The 14,841-nt window shown below is 41.3% G+C and overlaps 1 protein-coding gene across 1 annotated transcript in view; it reads right to left on the reverse strand.

Moving 5' to 3' along the window:
• The window catches only part of pde4dip (phosphodiesterase 4D interacting protein), a 367,097-nt gene that overhangs the window by 254,795 nt on the left and 97,461 nt on the right, over positions 1-14,841 (reverse strand). The window lies entirely within an intron of this gene.

Consider the following 14,841-nt stretch of genomic DNA (forward strand, 5'->3'; position numbering starts at 1 on the left):
GGAGGAACAGCACCTCATATTCCACTTGGGCAGCTTGCAGCCCAGCGGTATGAACATTGACTTCTCCAACTTTAGATAGTTCCTCTGTCCCTCTCTTCCCCTTCCCAGTTCTCCCTCTATCTTCCTGTCTCCACCTATATCCTTCCTTTGTCCCGCCCCCTTGACATCAGTCTGAAGAAGGGTCTCGACCCGAAACGTCACCCATTCCTTCTCTCCTGAGATGCTGCCTGACCTGCTGAGTTACTCCAGCATTTTGTGAATAAATACTTTCGATTTGTACCAGCATCTGCAGTTATTTTCTTACACTATAATATCTAAAATGATCAGTTTCTCTCTCCACAGATATCACCAGACTAACTGAGAATATCCACCATTTTCTGAATTTTCAAATCACCAATGTCAAAGGTTTAAAAAGAATCCCTGAGTAAGTTGGAGCACAAATGGGTCTTTTTTATCAAACCCCTTCCAAAAGCCAAAATGCATTGCAGATATAGGTTCTCACTTATCTATTCCACCGGTTCCACCTTCAAAACATCAAGGTCGGTTTGCTAAGCAGGATTTTAGTTTCATAAATCCGTGCTAGTTCTACATATTTCTAAATATCCATGTTGGACCATTTTCCACTTGACTGGATGAGTGCTGTTCCAACAAGAAGCTTGACACTACTGAGGAAAAAGCAGTTGGCTTTGTTGCTCCACCCCTCGATCACCTGAATCTGGCTGCCACGTTTACCATCTACAAAAATGCATTGCAGTACTTGTTATTGGCTATTCCAACAGTACATCTCAGGCCTGCACTTCTGTAATAAAGAATGTAAAGACAGCTGGCATATGAGAATAGGTTCCACTTTAACTTGCACACCATCTTGATCTGGAAACATATTGCTAATCTTTCACCATCGCTTGGCCTAATTCTGTCATTTTCCTCCATCAGCACGTGTATACCTTCACCAAAGGATTGGACGGCTTCAATAAGGAGCAATGAGCAATTAAGAATGGAAAACTATTGCTGACCAAGGAAGCAATGCCTAAATCTCCAAAATTGAACATGGTAATCTGTCATCTTAGAAAACTATTCTTTTATAACATCCATGACAAAGCCTTTAGTTTCCATACTAGACCAAGTGGACCCATTGGGCCCAAACCTCTCCTGCATTCGTGCAGCACCCTCTCCCCCCCCCCCCCTCCCCTCCCCCCTTCCCCTCCCCCACTCCAACCCCCCCTTATCCTCCATCCTCCCCCCTCCCCCCTCCCTCCCTCCCTCCCTCCCTATGAGATAGATTTAAACTTTAAAATGTGAATAACTTTAAAAATATAACACCAATTTCAATGAAGCTTCTTCCATTAGCACCAAAGGGATGATGGTGAGTAAGGTGGGCCTGAAATTCTCATGCTATTGTGTACAGTTTTGGTTGTAGTTCAGAAACAAACAAACAAACAAACGAGAGTTTTAATATATAGATGGCATTAGGCCCAGCCATGTTTTGGACATGTTTTCTGCTGAAAGCACATGTGGCATTCATGTGACTTAAAGAAGACAAACATACCATTAGCATTTCTGTGGGCTTGTTTCCTCTCTGCTCCTTGAAATCATGCTCTGAAACTGCTTGAAATGTTTTAAGTGCTCTCTCCATGCTGGTTGCTATTCTATACGTTCCTTCAAAAGTATTGAACAACTTTGTTTGAAATACCTCATTCACCTGCACAAACACCAGGTAATCTTGAGACACCTAATCTAAAAAAATCTGGAAATTGCACCTTATTAGTTGTGTCTTCAGACTGACCATGTACTTACCCAATAGTTTTCTCTGGTTCCTGGCTGCGTGAGCAAAACTTAGAGGATTTTCAAAAATTTCCACAACACCAGACTAAAATGTCCCTTCAAAATTTTCACTATGTGCTCATGTGAGACCAGATCTGCAGTTCATTATGCTAGTAAACTCACTAACATGAGTTGATGAAGGGAGTTGCTTAAGAAATTAACTTCAAAAGTTTCAAATATCTCATAATGTCCGTACTTTTGAATTCATTTCCCAAGTGATTCCCTTCATTAACTTACATTAGTGAGTTTACTGGCACTATGGATTTATGGGAATACTCCATTCAATATTGATTGATTTATTAAGGAAAAGATAGAAATGTTTGGAGATAGTTCAAATAAGTTTTACTAGTCAGGGCAGGCTGTCTTTTAAGGAACAGCTGTTTGGGAAAGGTGTGTTCCCCTTGAAGTTTATGAGAATGAGAGGGGACTTGAATGAAACATTTAAGATCCCAAGCAGTCTGGCTTGACAGGCTGAATGTGGACACAATATTTTCTCTTGTGAGAGAAACTAGCGAGAGATGGAGAGAAAGCCAAATGTTTTCTCTCAGAAAGTTGAAAGTCTTTGGAGGTCTCTTTCTCAAAGACTGGCAGAAACTGAATCTTTTAATATTTTGAAGGCAGAGTTAGATTGTGGTAAACAAGGGGTGGCATCTTACTGGGAGCAGGCAGGTACACAGAGTTGATGCTGCAATCTGTTCAGGCATGACTTTATTGAATGGCTGAGCAGACCTGGGAGCAGTGTGGCCTACTTCTGCTCCTAATTTCGTTGAATATATGTAACATTTCATTTGTCTCCAGCCCTACCACTGGCATCAATACTGCTTTCCTCTTCTTGTGTACTGCCATGATTCTCTGTTCTGTGCTCTGGGACTTTGACAATATCGTTCATTCCTAGTGAAATTTCCACTTGCTCGGTATAACGGGTGAATGGTTGAGTACACTCATGCCTCTGAGGCCCCAAACACAATTGAATCCCACAAATGCTGCATATCATCGCTGCTTTGCTGAGGGAACCCCATTCTCTATTTCTTCAGACAAGATCATTGTCACCAACTCCCTCAAGCAGCAACATCCCACCTTCTGTTAATATATGACCTGTAAGTTAACTTATGTTACTGCCCACATAGGCAAATAAACTGAGTTCGAGCCATAAACAGAACTTTATTGAATACTGTACAGTAACTCTCAACGAATAGCAGTGCCTGGTGCTTAAAAGTATCAAATTTATATTATGTGGTACGCTCTGTTCTTAAAGATACAATACATGTTGGAACCATTTGACCCAATTTTGCAATGGATAATATAAACAAAATCGTTGGTTACCAATTCCCAGTTAATTAGACAATTTAATGATCACAGCACAGCCTGTGATTATTAAAATTAGAGACCACATAGAATGGGTTTCACACCCCTTCCAAGTACAGAGCTGAGACCTTAGAGGTGCATCAATTTCTCAATTTTCAGATCTTATCAAAACATAATAGCCTTCAAAGGAAGTTTGAAGGCTATTATGTAAACACAGTGAACAGTGAAAGAAAGTACAACCCATGGATGAGAGTTAGCAATGTTTAGAGCTGCATTATCAGGACTTTGAACTTGCACGATATTCGTTTCATGAAATACCACAATGCTACATTTCCTAAAATGAATCACCAAAATTATAACTATATTCAAATTACAAAAACAACCCAGTTTAGATCCATTCCGAACAATGCTAGTTTGAGATTTCTGTTTTTCAGATTGATTCGATTAGATGGAACTTTATTTATCCCAGGAGGGAAATTGGTCCACCAACAGTCATAAAACACAACTAGATACATGAAATATGAAATTAAAGTGACGAGTGGAAAGTCCAGGATTGGGGATGTGCAAAGATTGGGGAGGGGAAGGGGAGTCAGTCTACCCCACGACAGAAGGAGGAGGAATTGTGCAGTTTGATAGCCACAGGGAAAAAGGATCTCCAGTGGCGTTCTGTACTGCTCGGCATGTGTTAAATTTTGTCAAATCTTAGAATGTTATTATTTTTAGTGTTCTTAGTGATATTTTGTTTCGCCTGCCTTTATAATTCATAACTTTGATCTCTGTCAATCATAATTTAGCCAGGTCGACATTATAGCTCTGTCCGTGTCAGATATGTTATGGAATGCCATACCTCGTTAGCTATGACTGACAGCAAGGGCAGAAGGTCTCTCCATAACTGTAAATGTGTGTGCAATTTCTCCTCCTAGCCCAGCTGTTGTGAGACAAATATAAACAGACCCTTCGATGTCAAAAATGTAAACTGCAGCTAGTTAATTACAATTTTAATTCAGCTTTCTTAATTCTATGTATCCTGTTTACATTTGGAACACCATCTAGGTAAAGGACCTTGTGAGACACATTAGCGAGTTTCTAAATTGAGTGATGTGGCAGGCTAAAACTAAATGAATTCATTGTGTTATAAATCAAATCTGTCACTATTCAAGTTCTTTATTACTTAAAAACTCCCCGAAGTATGACCGAGTCAGGGAGTATAATATCATTTACGGAGGCAGAAGTTCAATATGACCCAGTTTCTGGTACGCAGCTGATGCTGAGCACACTGTACCCAGAGAAACTGTGCTTCATTTATAATTGGAGTTAGCACCTTGAGAGGCATGACTTCACACTGGGCTATTTGTTTTATTACCAGAAGTGAGAGATGTTGAAAGGAAGTGGGCTGTCTGCAGTTAGCAGCCACATTCAGGGTTCCATAGAACAGTGAGACCACACCTCTGATGTCAGGAAGGTAAGTAAAATATTTAATAATTATTCTGAAGTATTCCCATCAAGTCTTGACAGAGTTGTAAGCGTTAACAAACTTTCCTGCAGGGAAATTTGACATTAGGCTTCTTCATAGAATATTGGCCATATTCTAAATTGAACCAAGTTCATTCACTACTCCTACTTAATGCATTGGCTCTTGGTTTGAAAGCATAATAATTCTTGTGATAATGTTCAAATGCTTCATGGCCCTGCTCCTTTATGTCCATGTAACCTATGTTCAGAATCATGGAGTCAAACAGTTTGGAAACAGCCCTTTGTCCAAAGCTGATCAGGTTTTATAACTGAGCTAGTCCCATTTGCCTGCATTTGGCCCATACCCCTCCCAACCTTTCCTATCCATGTAGTCATCTAAATGCTTGTTCCATATATGCAGGAAGACATTGCCTCTCAGGTTTCTTTCCCCATCATTCCCCTCTCACAAATCTATGCCCACAAGTTCTGGACTGCACCAGAGTGGGAAAAGGACAGTGCCCATTCACCTGATCCATGCCTCTCATGATTTTGTATACTTTTATAAAGTCACCCTTCAGCCTCCCAAACACCTGGGAAAAAAGTCAGAGCCTCTCGTTATAAGCTAAGCTCTTGAGTCCTAGTTACATCCTAGAAACGCCCTTTCCAGCTTAATGACATCTTTCCTAGGGATTGAGAACTTTACACAATATCTCAAATGTGGTCTCACCAATGTCTTCTTCGGCTGCATCATTTCCTGAACTCAATACTCTTACTGATGAAGGAAAGCATGTCAATGCCTTCCTCACCACCCTGTCTACCTTTGTTGCCACTTTCTGGGCAACTGTGTATCTGTACTGCTAAGTCCTGTCTTGGTTTGACTTGCCAAAATGCATCACCTCACACTTGTCACAGTGGGGTGAAGGAAAGAGCGTTCACATTGCGGCCCTGTTTCCACCAATCTTTCCACCACTACGCACAAGCAGCACAAGAAGCACAAGACGCCATTATATGCAGATGCCGAGAAGTGTGTTCAGCTCTGGCTGAACAATTTCTAATCTTGTGATGTGGACTCGATAAGAAGACTTGTCACAGTTAAAGTCCGGGGTGAGAGTTGCCTTACGTCCACCCTGGGTAGTTCTACGGAACTGGCAAAATTTGCAGCAAAGTGTCAACTACGATACTCTGAAGCACCAATTGCCACTTTTGATTGTTGTAGTTGACATACGAAAGAAAGAAATAAGTTAAATTCCATTTGCCATTCCTTGGACCACCTCCCTAGTTGATTCAAATACTTTTGCAAACTGAGAGCCTTCCTCACTGTTCACCATATCACCAATTTTGGTGTAATCCGCAAATTTACTAACTACATTGTCATCCAAATCATTAATACAGGTGTCAAGTAAAAGTGCACGCAGTGGCGTAAAGCTGGTCATAGGCCTCCAATCAGAAAAAACACCCTCCAGTACCACCCTCTGACTCCTCCACCAAGTCAATTTTGAATTCAGTTGGCTAGCTCTGCATCCCCTACGATTTCATCTTTCAGACTAGCCCACCACAGGGGCTCTTGTTTCTGGGTCGATTGAGTCAGGAGTCACGTATAGCTAAGATATGATACATGTGATAAAAAGTGATTTCTCAATGCACCAGATTAATAAGTAAAAATCATTATCTGTAATTTTTTGATATTTAAATCACAGACAGGTGCAAATTATAATGAACTAATAACTTTACCAACAAGGCTTCATCCATTAGCCATCATTCTAGAAATGCTTTGATTTTCATGATTTGATTTTGGTGTACCTGGAGTGAATTCTTGATTGGTTCACATAAACATGGCATTATATACCAGAAAAGCAGAGAAAAATAATTATGTTTTTATCTCATACAATACCCCCCCTAATTCCCTCATTCACAGATTTGTGCACTAAATGTATATATTCTACTTTGCATTCTTGTGGGTGTGTCTTCAGTTGATCAGGTCTACTCTGCAGTTCCTTTTCTATACCTTTTTTCCTTTCTTAAAATTCTCCTTCAAACTTCTGTGACTCTGCCTTTGGTTACCTTGATTCATGGCTTCTTATCTGGCTTGGATATTTGGTGCAAAAATACAATGATGTTTGAATTTTTGGTATTTGTATGAAGGGCCCAACATGTGTCCAAACTAGAATGACTAGAAAATCTGAAAATCATGTAATGCCACTGAAACATTGGGAGAACTCAGCAGTCTTAAAAACATTGTGAATAGGATGTTTTTTTGCCACAAACGCAAGACGGTGTGCTCTAAAATACAGTCTCATTGTGGTGGGTCATACATGTTAAGGTATTCATCAGAACTATCAGAATTCAAAGTGAAATTTATGCCAGATTACCAATTGTGCAAAGCTGAAATGTGTTACCAAATGAGTTGATTTCCCAAACAAGTTCAGTTCCGAACAAAATAAGTTCCTGTGGGTTACCAAATCAAATGTTTCTTTCCAAATGTTGAGCCAAAAATTTAGTCCCAGCCTTACCCAATAAAATTACTTCATCAATATACCAGTTTCAAGGTCAGGGTTTCAAGGTCAGGGTTTCAAGGTCAGGGTTTCAAGGTCAGTTTATTGTCACATGTACCAGTTAAGCTACAGTGAAATTCAGATTGCCGTACAGTCATACCAATAAAGAGCAACAAGACACCCAAATAAATTTTTAACATGAACATCCACCACAGCGACTCCCCCACATTCCTCACTGTGATGGAAGGTAAAAAGTTCAATCTTCTTCCCTTCATTGTTCTCCCGCGGTCGGGACAATCGAACCTTCCGTTGTCGGGGTGATCTTGGCTCCTGCAACCGGAGATGGAGCCTTCAGCATCGGGGCGATCAAGCTCCCGCATCGAGGGGGATCTCAGCTCCCCGCGCTGGGCGATCGGACTCCTAAGTCAGGGCTGGTCGAACCTCCTGCGGCTTGGAGCTTCCTGACATCAGTCTCTACCCGAGACTGCAAGCTTCTCGGTGTTGAAATCCGCAGGCTGTGGTTGGAGCGTTGATCCCAGGCAAGTGATTGCAGGTTCCGATGGTAAGTCCACGCCCCGCGGTGGGGCTCAATGTCAGTCTCGAGCAAGGCCTCCTGCTCCATGATGTTAGGCCGCAGAGCGACTGGAGATATGATCCAGAAAAAAATCGCATCTCCGACAAGGTAAGAGATTGAAAAAACAATTTCCCCCGACCACCCCACCCCCCACCCCCCACATAAAACACACCAGAGAACATTAATGCATACTTTTTAAACACACTAAAAATAACAAAAAAGACGAAAAGGTAGACAGACTGTAGGCGAGGCTGCCATTGCTGACGGTGCCACCCGGTGTTTTTTACTATAACCGGAAAGCATTTTCCTCTTATGTATGATGCTGCTTTGTCATTCTTAGGTTAGCAGTAGAGTCGTACAGCCTGGAAACAGGTCAACTCATCCATGCCAATTAAGATGCCCCATCTTTACCTGTGTTTGATCTATGATCTTCTAAACCTTTCCTATCGATGTACTTGTCCAAATGTATCTTACTGACCTTGAAACTGGTGTCGCTATTGTACCTGCCTCAACTACTTCCTCTGGCACTTCGTTCCATAAATGTACTACCCTCTGTGTGAAAAAGCTGCCCCTCCGGTTTCTATTACGTCTTTGCCCTCTGATTTTAAAACGCCCTCTGGTTCTTGATTTCCCTACTCTGAGAAAAAGACTATGCCCCTCATGATTTTAAACAACCTCTGTAAGATCACCACTCAGCCTCCTGCCCACCAAGGAATAAAATCCTAGCCTGCCCCCCTCTCCCTATACCGGAGACCCATGAGCCCTGGCAACATCCTCCACACTCTTTCCCGTTTAATGGCATCTTTCTATAGCAAGTGACCAAAGCTGAACATAACACTCCAAGTGCGGCTTCACCAACATCTGATACAAATGTAACATAATGTTCAATCGCCTTTGCTAAATTCCCTGACTAAGGAAGGCCAGTGTGCTAAAAGCCTTCTTCATTACCTTATATACCTGATGCCACTTTCAGGGAAGAATGCACTTATACATCTAGATCCCTCTGCACAAAAGCACTTCCCAAGGCCTTACGGTTCACTACGAAGGACTTGTCTGATCTGACTTCGCAAAATGTAGTACCTCACACTTATTTGAATTAAACTCCATTTGTCATTCCTGATCAAGTTCTCGCTATAATTCCTGATAACCATTTCAGAATGGGAGGCAGTGACTAGTGGGGTACCGCAAGGCTCGGTGTTGGGACCGCAGCTATTTACAATATACATCAATGACTTGGATGAAGGGATTAAAAGTACCATTAGCAAATTTGCAGATGATACAAAGCTGGGTGGCAGTGTGAACTGTGAGGAAGATGCTATGAGGTTGCAGGGTGACTTGGACAGGTTGTGTGAGTGGGCGGATGCTTGGCAGATGCAGTTTAATGTGGATAAGTGTGAGGTTATCCACTTTGGTGGTAAGAATAGGAAGGCAGATTATTATCTGAATGGTGTCAAGTTAGGAAAAGGGGACGTCCAACGTGATCTGGGTGTCCTAGTGCATCAGTCACTGAAAGGAAGCATGCAGGTACAGCAGGCAGTGAAGAAAGCCAATGGAATGTTGGCCTTCATAACAAGAGGAGTTGAGTATAGGAGCAAAGAGGTTCTTCTGCAGTTGTACAGGGCCCTAGTGCGACCGCACCTGGAGTACTGTGTGCAGTTTTGGTCTCCAAATTTGAGGAAGGATATTCTTGCTATTGAGGGCGTGCAGCGTAGGTTTACTAGGTTAATTCCCGGAATGGCGGGACTGTCATATGTTGAAAGACTGGAGCGACTAGGCTTGTATACACTGGAATTTAGAAGGATGAGAGGGGATCTTATCGAAACGTATAAGATTATTAAGGGGTTGGACACATTAGAGGCAGGAAACATGTTCCCAATGTTGGGGGAGTCCAGAACCAGGGGCCACAGTTTAAGAATAAGGGGTAGGCCATTTAGAACAGAGATGAGGAAAAACTTTTTCAGTCAGAGAGTTGTGAATCTGTGGAATTCTCTGCCTCAGAGGGCATTGGGGGCCAATTCTCTGAATACATTCAAGAGAGAGCTAGATAGAGCTCTTAAGGATAGCGGAGTCAGGGGGTATGGGGAGAAAGCAGGAACGGGGTACTGATTGAGAATGATCAGCCATGATCACATTGAATGGCGGTGCTGGCTCGAAGGGCCGAATGGCCTACTCCTGCACCTATTGTCTATTCACTGTCAATTATACCAAATATTTTAGTGTCATCTGCAAGCTTACAAATTATGCCTTGTACATTCTCATCCAAATTGTTGATATAGATGAAACCTTTCACCAGTGCCCTTTGCTTACTACTGTGAAGCCAATCCTGTATCCTGTTAGCTATCCCTCCTTGGACCCCATGATATCTAATCTTCCAGAATTTTGGGAAGACAAACCAGAGCAGAAACTTCACAGTGAATGGCAGGACCCTGGGGAGTGTTGTAGAGGAGAAAGATCTAGGAGTGCAGGTACACAGATCCCCAAAAGTGGCATCATAGATAGATAGGGTGGTCAAGTATGCTATTAGTACATTGGCCTTCATCAGTCAGCATATTGAATATAGAAGATGGGATGTTATGTTAGTTATATAAGATGTTGGTGAAGTCGCATTTGGAATATTGTGTTCAGTTTTGGTGACCCTGTTATAGGAAGGATGTCATTAAGCTGGGAAGAGTGCAGAGAAGAATAACGAGGATGTAACCAGAACATGAGGGTTTGAGCTATAGAGAGAGATTGGTCAGGTTAGGGCTTTATTCCTTGGAGCACAGGAGGCTGCAGGGTGATCTTATAGAGATATACAAAATCATAAAGGGAATAGATAGGGTGAATGCACAGATTTGTTTTAACTTAGGGTAGGGGAATCAAAAACAAGAGGACATAGATTTAAGATGAAAGATACAAACCTAAAGGGCAGCTTTTTCACTGAGAGGGTAGTGGGTATATGGAATGAGCTGCCAATGAGGTAGGTGAGGTAGATACTATAACAGCATTTAAAAGACATTTGGACAGGTGCGTGTAAGGTTTAGAGCAATACAGTCAAATGGGACTAGCTTAGATGGGGCTTCTCGGTAGCATGGACAAGTTGGGTCGAAGAGCCTGTTTCCATGTTCTATGTCTTTTTTTAACCTGCAGTGTCTCTGTTCATTTACTCATAATCCCTTGTATTTCCTCTGTAGACACGCAATTGTTTCCCTTCAAATATTTATCTGATTCTTTTTTTAAAGTTGATCTTAAATCTGCTTCCACTTCCTGTTCATGTGGTGCATTCCAGATCATATCAACTGTGTAAAAGGAATTATCTTCGCCTCATGGAGAAACAAGAGACTGCAGATGCTGGAATCTACAGCAAAGAACAGACTGAACACGTCAGGCAGCAGGGTCCCGACCCGAAATATTGACCATCACTTTGCCTCCACAGATGCTGCCTGACCTACTGAGTTTTTCCAATAGTCTATTTTGTTGCTCTCTTAACCTCAATGTTTTTTTGCCAATTCCCTTAAATATAAAATTCTTCAGTTACTGGCTGATCTGCCACTAGAGACAATTCCTATTTATTTATTTTATCAAAACTCTTCTTGCTTTCAAAACCTCAATTAACTCTCATCTCAATCTTTTCCCCTGTGAGGAAAATAATGTTGGTTATTCTAATCTCAGTAGGTATTTGTGGAAATGACAGGCCAAAATTAAACTGAATCCCATCCATTATTAGCTAATTTAAAATATATATATTTTTTTAAATAGGCTCTTTGGCCCAACTTGTCCATGATGATCAAGTCATACCCCTCTATGAGTTTCGGTGGTGTAGTCTAGGTATTGCTCCATACTCAACTTTGTAAGATTTGATAGCAGCTGGGACATCCTTCTTTGGTTTTTAGCGGTTTCCTCTCAATAATTCCAAATTACCTGATAAAAGCTAAAGATGAATATCTGAAACTTTATTTGGGAAAAGTCTATATTGACTTTTGTTTTAAACAGAGAAACTATGCTATTTTAAAACACTGAATCTGCATGCATGTGTGTGCATGTGAGAGAGAGAGAAAAAGAGAGACAAGGAGAGAAAGAGATGAAATAAAGGAAAAAAAGATCCACTGATTCTAAACCCGTTCAAGCCTGTACCCTTCAATCAACTTCAGTAAGCTGCTTAAGTTGAGAAAAACAATGACCTTTATTCCCTTGAATGTGTGCCTGTGAAAGTTAGCCAGAAAATGGAAGTGCAGCTTGCTGGACAGCATGCAAAATCTAATCCCCAATGCAACAGTTAAATACAAGAATACTGCTTAGTAAAGATGGAATCTGAATTGCTCTGCCTATAAATCCTCAACATTTGTCCAAACACAGAGTACTCCTAATTAAGATGGTTATAAGATGGTGAATCCCAGTGGGAAATGTCATTAGGGAATTATTGGTATCTTAAGAGCCTATTAATGCCCCAATGCACGAAAAGAAATCCACATATTGTGCATAGGTAAATCTGCATATTATTGAATCTTTAAGCATTTGATGTTTGTCACAGTCACTAAAATGTCGTGAATTTAGGGCTTATCTCTAATATATTTACTAGTTCCCTCATAGAAATGTACAGCACAAAAACAGGCCCTTCGGCCCACTAAGTCTGTGCCGAACATGATGCGAAAACCAACTCTTATATGCCTGCACACAATACATATCTCTCCATTCCTTGCTTATCAATATGACTATCCAAAAGACTCTTAAATGACACGATCGTATCTGCCTCAACCGCCACCCCGGTAGCATGTTTTAGACACTCAACATCCTCTAGGTAAAATAAACGTGCCCTGCACATCTCCTTTAAACTTTGCCCCTCTCACCTTAAAACTATGCCCTCTAGCATTTGATTTTTTTCCATCCTGGGAAAAAGGTTCTGATTATCCTATCTATGCTTCTCATAATTTTACATAGTTCTATCAGGTCTCCCCACAACCTTTGGCATGGCAGAGAAATCCTTCATCTTCACCATTAATATCCATTGCTTTTACAACTCCATCCCACATCGGGATGACCTGAGTACTTTTTACTTCTTCCTTCAAATGAGGCCCAACCAGTTTCTTCCAGTCCCACTATCAGTTGCTCAAGGTCTTATTTTGAACAACATCTCCTTTAACTCCACTCCATTTTTCCAAATCAAAGTTACAGCTATGAGAACTGGCATAAAAGCAAGTTATGCCTATTTCATTGTGGGATACAAAGAATAGTCCTTTTCAGTCTTATTCCACACTTCCTTCATTGCTTCTGATACATTGAAGATTATATCGGGCTGCTTCCTGCACTGAATAGAACTTGAACATTTCAGGACTTACGCTGTCTATTTCCATTATGCTCACACTTTCATATCTAACTCTTTCCTTGTCTTATCATCTCGGGGGATATTTAAGATTCCCATTCCATTTTCCCAGCTTCTCTAACATCATAATAATCATAATCATAATCATAATTTACTAGCCAAGTATGTTTTGCAACATACGAGGAATTTGATTTGCCATAGTCATACCAAAAAAGCAACAAGACACACGACTACATAAATAATTGACATTAACATCCACCTCAGCAGCTCCTCCACATTCCCCATTGTGATGGAAGGCAATAATGTCCTTTTTAATAGATCAGCAGATATATCTTTTCCTTTTTTCCTCTTTTTCTCCTGTAATCGGGGGTCGAACCATCCGCAGTCGATTGAAGCTCCTGCAGCCGACGATCGAAGCCCCCGTGTCGGGGCAATCGAAGCTCCCGCATCGGGGCAATCGAAGTTCCTGCGTCGAGGCGATCGATGCTCCTGCGGCTTGGAGCTCCTGAAGTCGGTCTCTAACCAGAGACCGTGAGCTCCTCATTGTTAAAGTCCACAGGCCCCAGCAGTTGGAGCTTCCAGGGTCGATCCCTGGCAAAGGGACCGCCAGCTCACGATGTTAAGTCCCACAGGCTCCCGCAGTTGGAGCTCCCGATGTCCCAGCAAGAGGCCATCAGCTCCACAATGTTAGGCCGCAATGCAGACGGTGACATGACACGGGAAAAGTCGCATCTCCGTCGAGGAATTGTACCTATTCATATGACAAAACCTTCCAATTGTTCTGTGATTACTTCATTTTTCCTCTAACTGTATCTTCCTCTGCATTATAGTTGACAGGATTCTCAACCACACCTCCTCTATTTGCACACTTGCTCTCGCCGCCTTCCATCCCAGCCAAAGCAAGAACAGGACTCCCCTTTTCTATATTTCAAATTTCCAGAATTTGCTGTTTTTTTGCTTTAGAAAATCAGTACAGGCAACAGGAGGATCTCACACTTGTGAAATTAAAATAGTTCTTCTGCAGGCATTGCAAAATGTTCTTCATTATTTTCATGAAATGGCACCATTTCCCTCTTATTATATACATTGAAATCTACTATCTGCACATACCTTAGCATACCAATTACTTTGAGGGAATTTGTTCAATTTACTATTCCTGCTGGGCTCACCAAAAGAGCTGTCGGAACTGGCTTGTGCATCGATATATAGAGCTAGCTATATTTTTTATTAGCTCTGTGGTTTGAATGTCTGCAAAGACTACATTTTGGAAAACATTCTTGGGTCCATTTGGTGCGGCATACACCCAAAAAGCAATGTTTTACTAGAAGGCAAAAGCTGGGCTTGATTTCCACACAATATTCATCTGTATAAACCTTTTGGAAAATAAATTATTTTTTGGAATGATTAGAATTGAACCTGGGACATTATAATGGCTGGTTGGTTAAACTGTTAAATCCGGTTTAAAGTAATATTTTTTTGTAGGGTGGGGTCTCTGCTGATCTATTAAATGCCTTTGATATGTCAGATTCTGTCCCTCTCAGGATTTCATTTTTGCTTTAACTGTCCAGATATATTACCCTGGGGGATGGGCTTGGAACATAACATATCCAGATGGTGGTGATGTGCAAAATAGCATTTGCTATTCCTGACCACAACAATTTCTACCCTCTCTCACTCACACACACATGTCAAAGGATTTTTGGCTTCATCTAGTTCTGCAATTGCATATTTTTGGTTTAACTCCTTGGCAACTGGAGAACAGTATCTACACCAAATAATGAAATACAAAATAAAAATGAATGAAAGAGAAATTGCATTTATAGCAGCAAATTAATTGCGTGGTTCTCATTGGCTCCGCAGTAGGCAGCCTCAGCAACCTTAAAATAACTTGTTAAGAA

Source organism: Rhinoraja longicauda, chromosome 11 (assembly GCF_053455715.1).
Source record: "Rhinoraja longicauda isolate Sanriku21f chromosome 11, sRhiLon1.1, whole genome shotgun sequence".
NCBI lineage: Eukaryota > Metazoa > Chordata > Chondrichthyes > Rajiformes > Arhynchobatidae > Rhinoraja > Rhinoraja longicauda.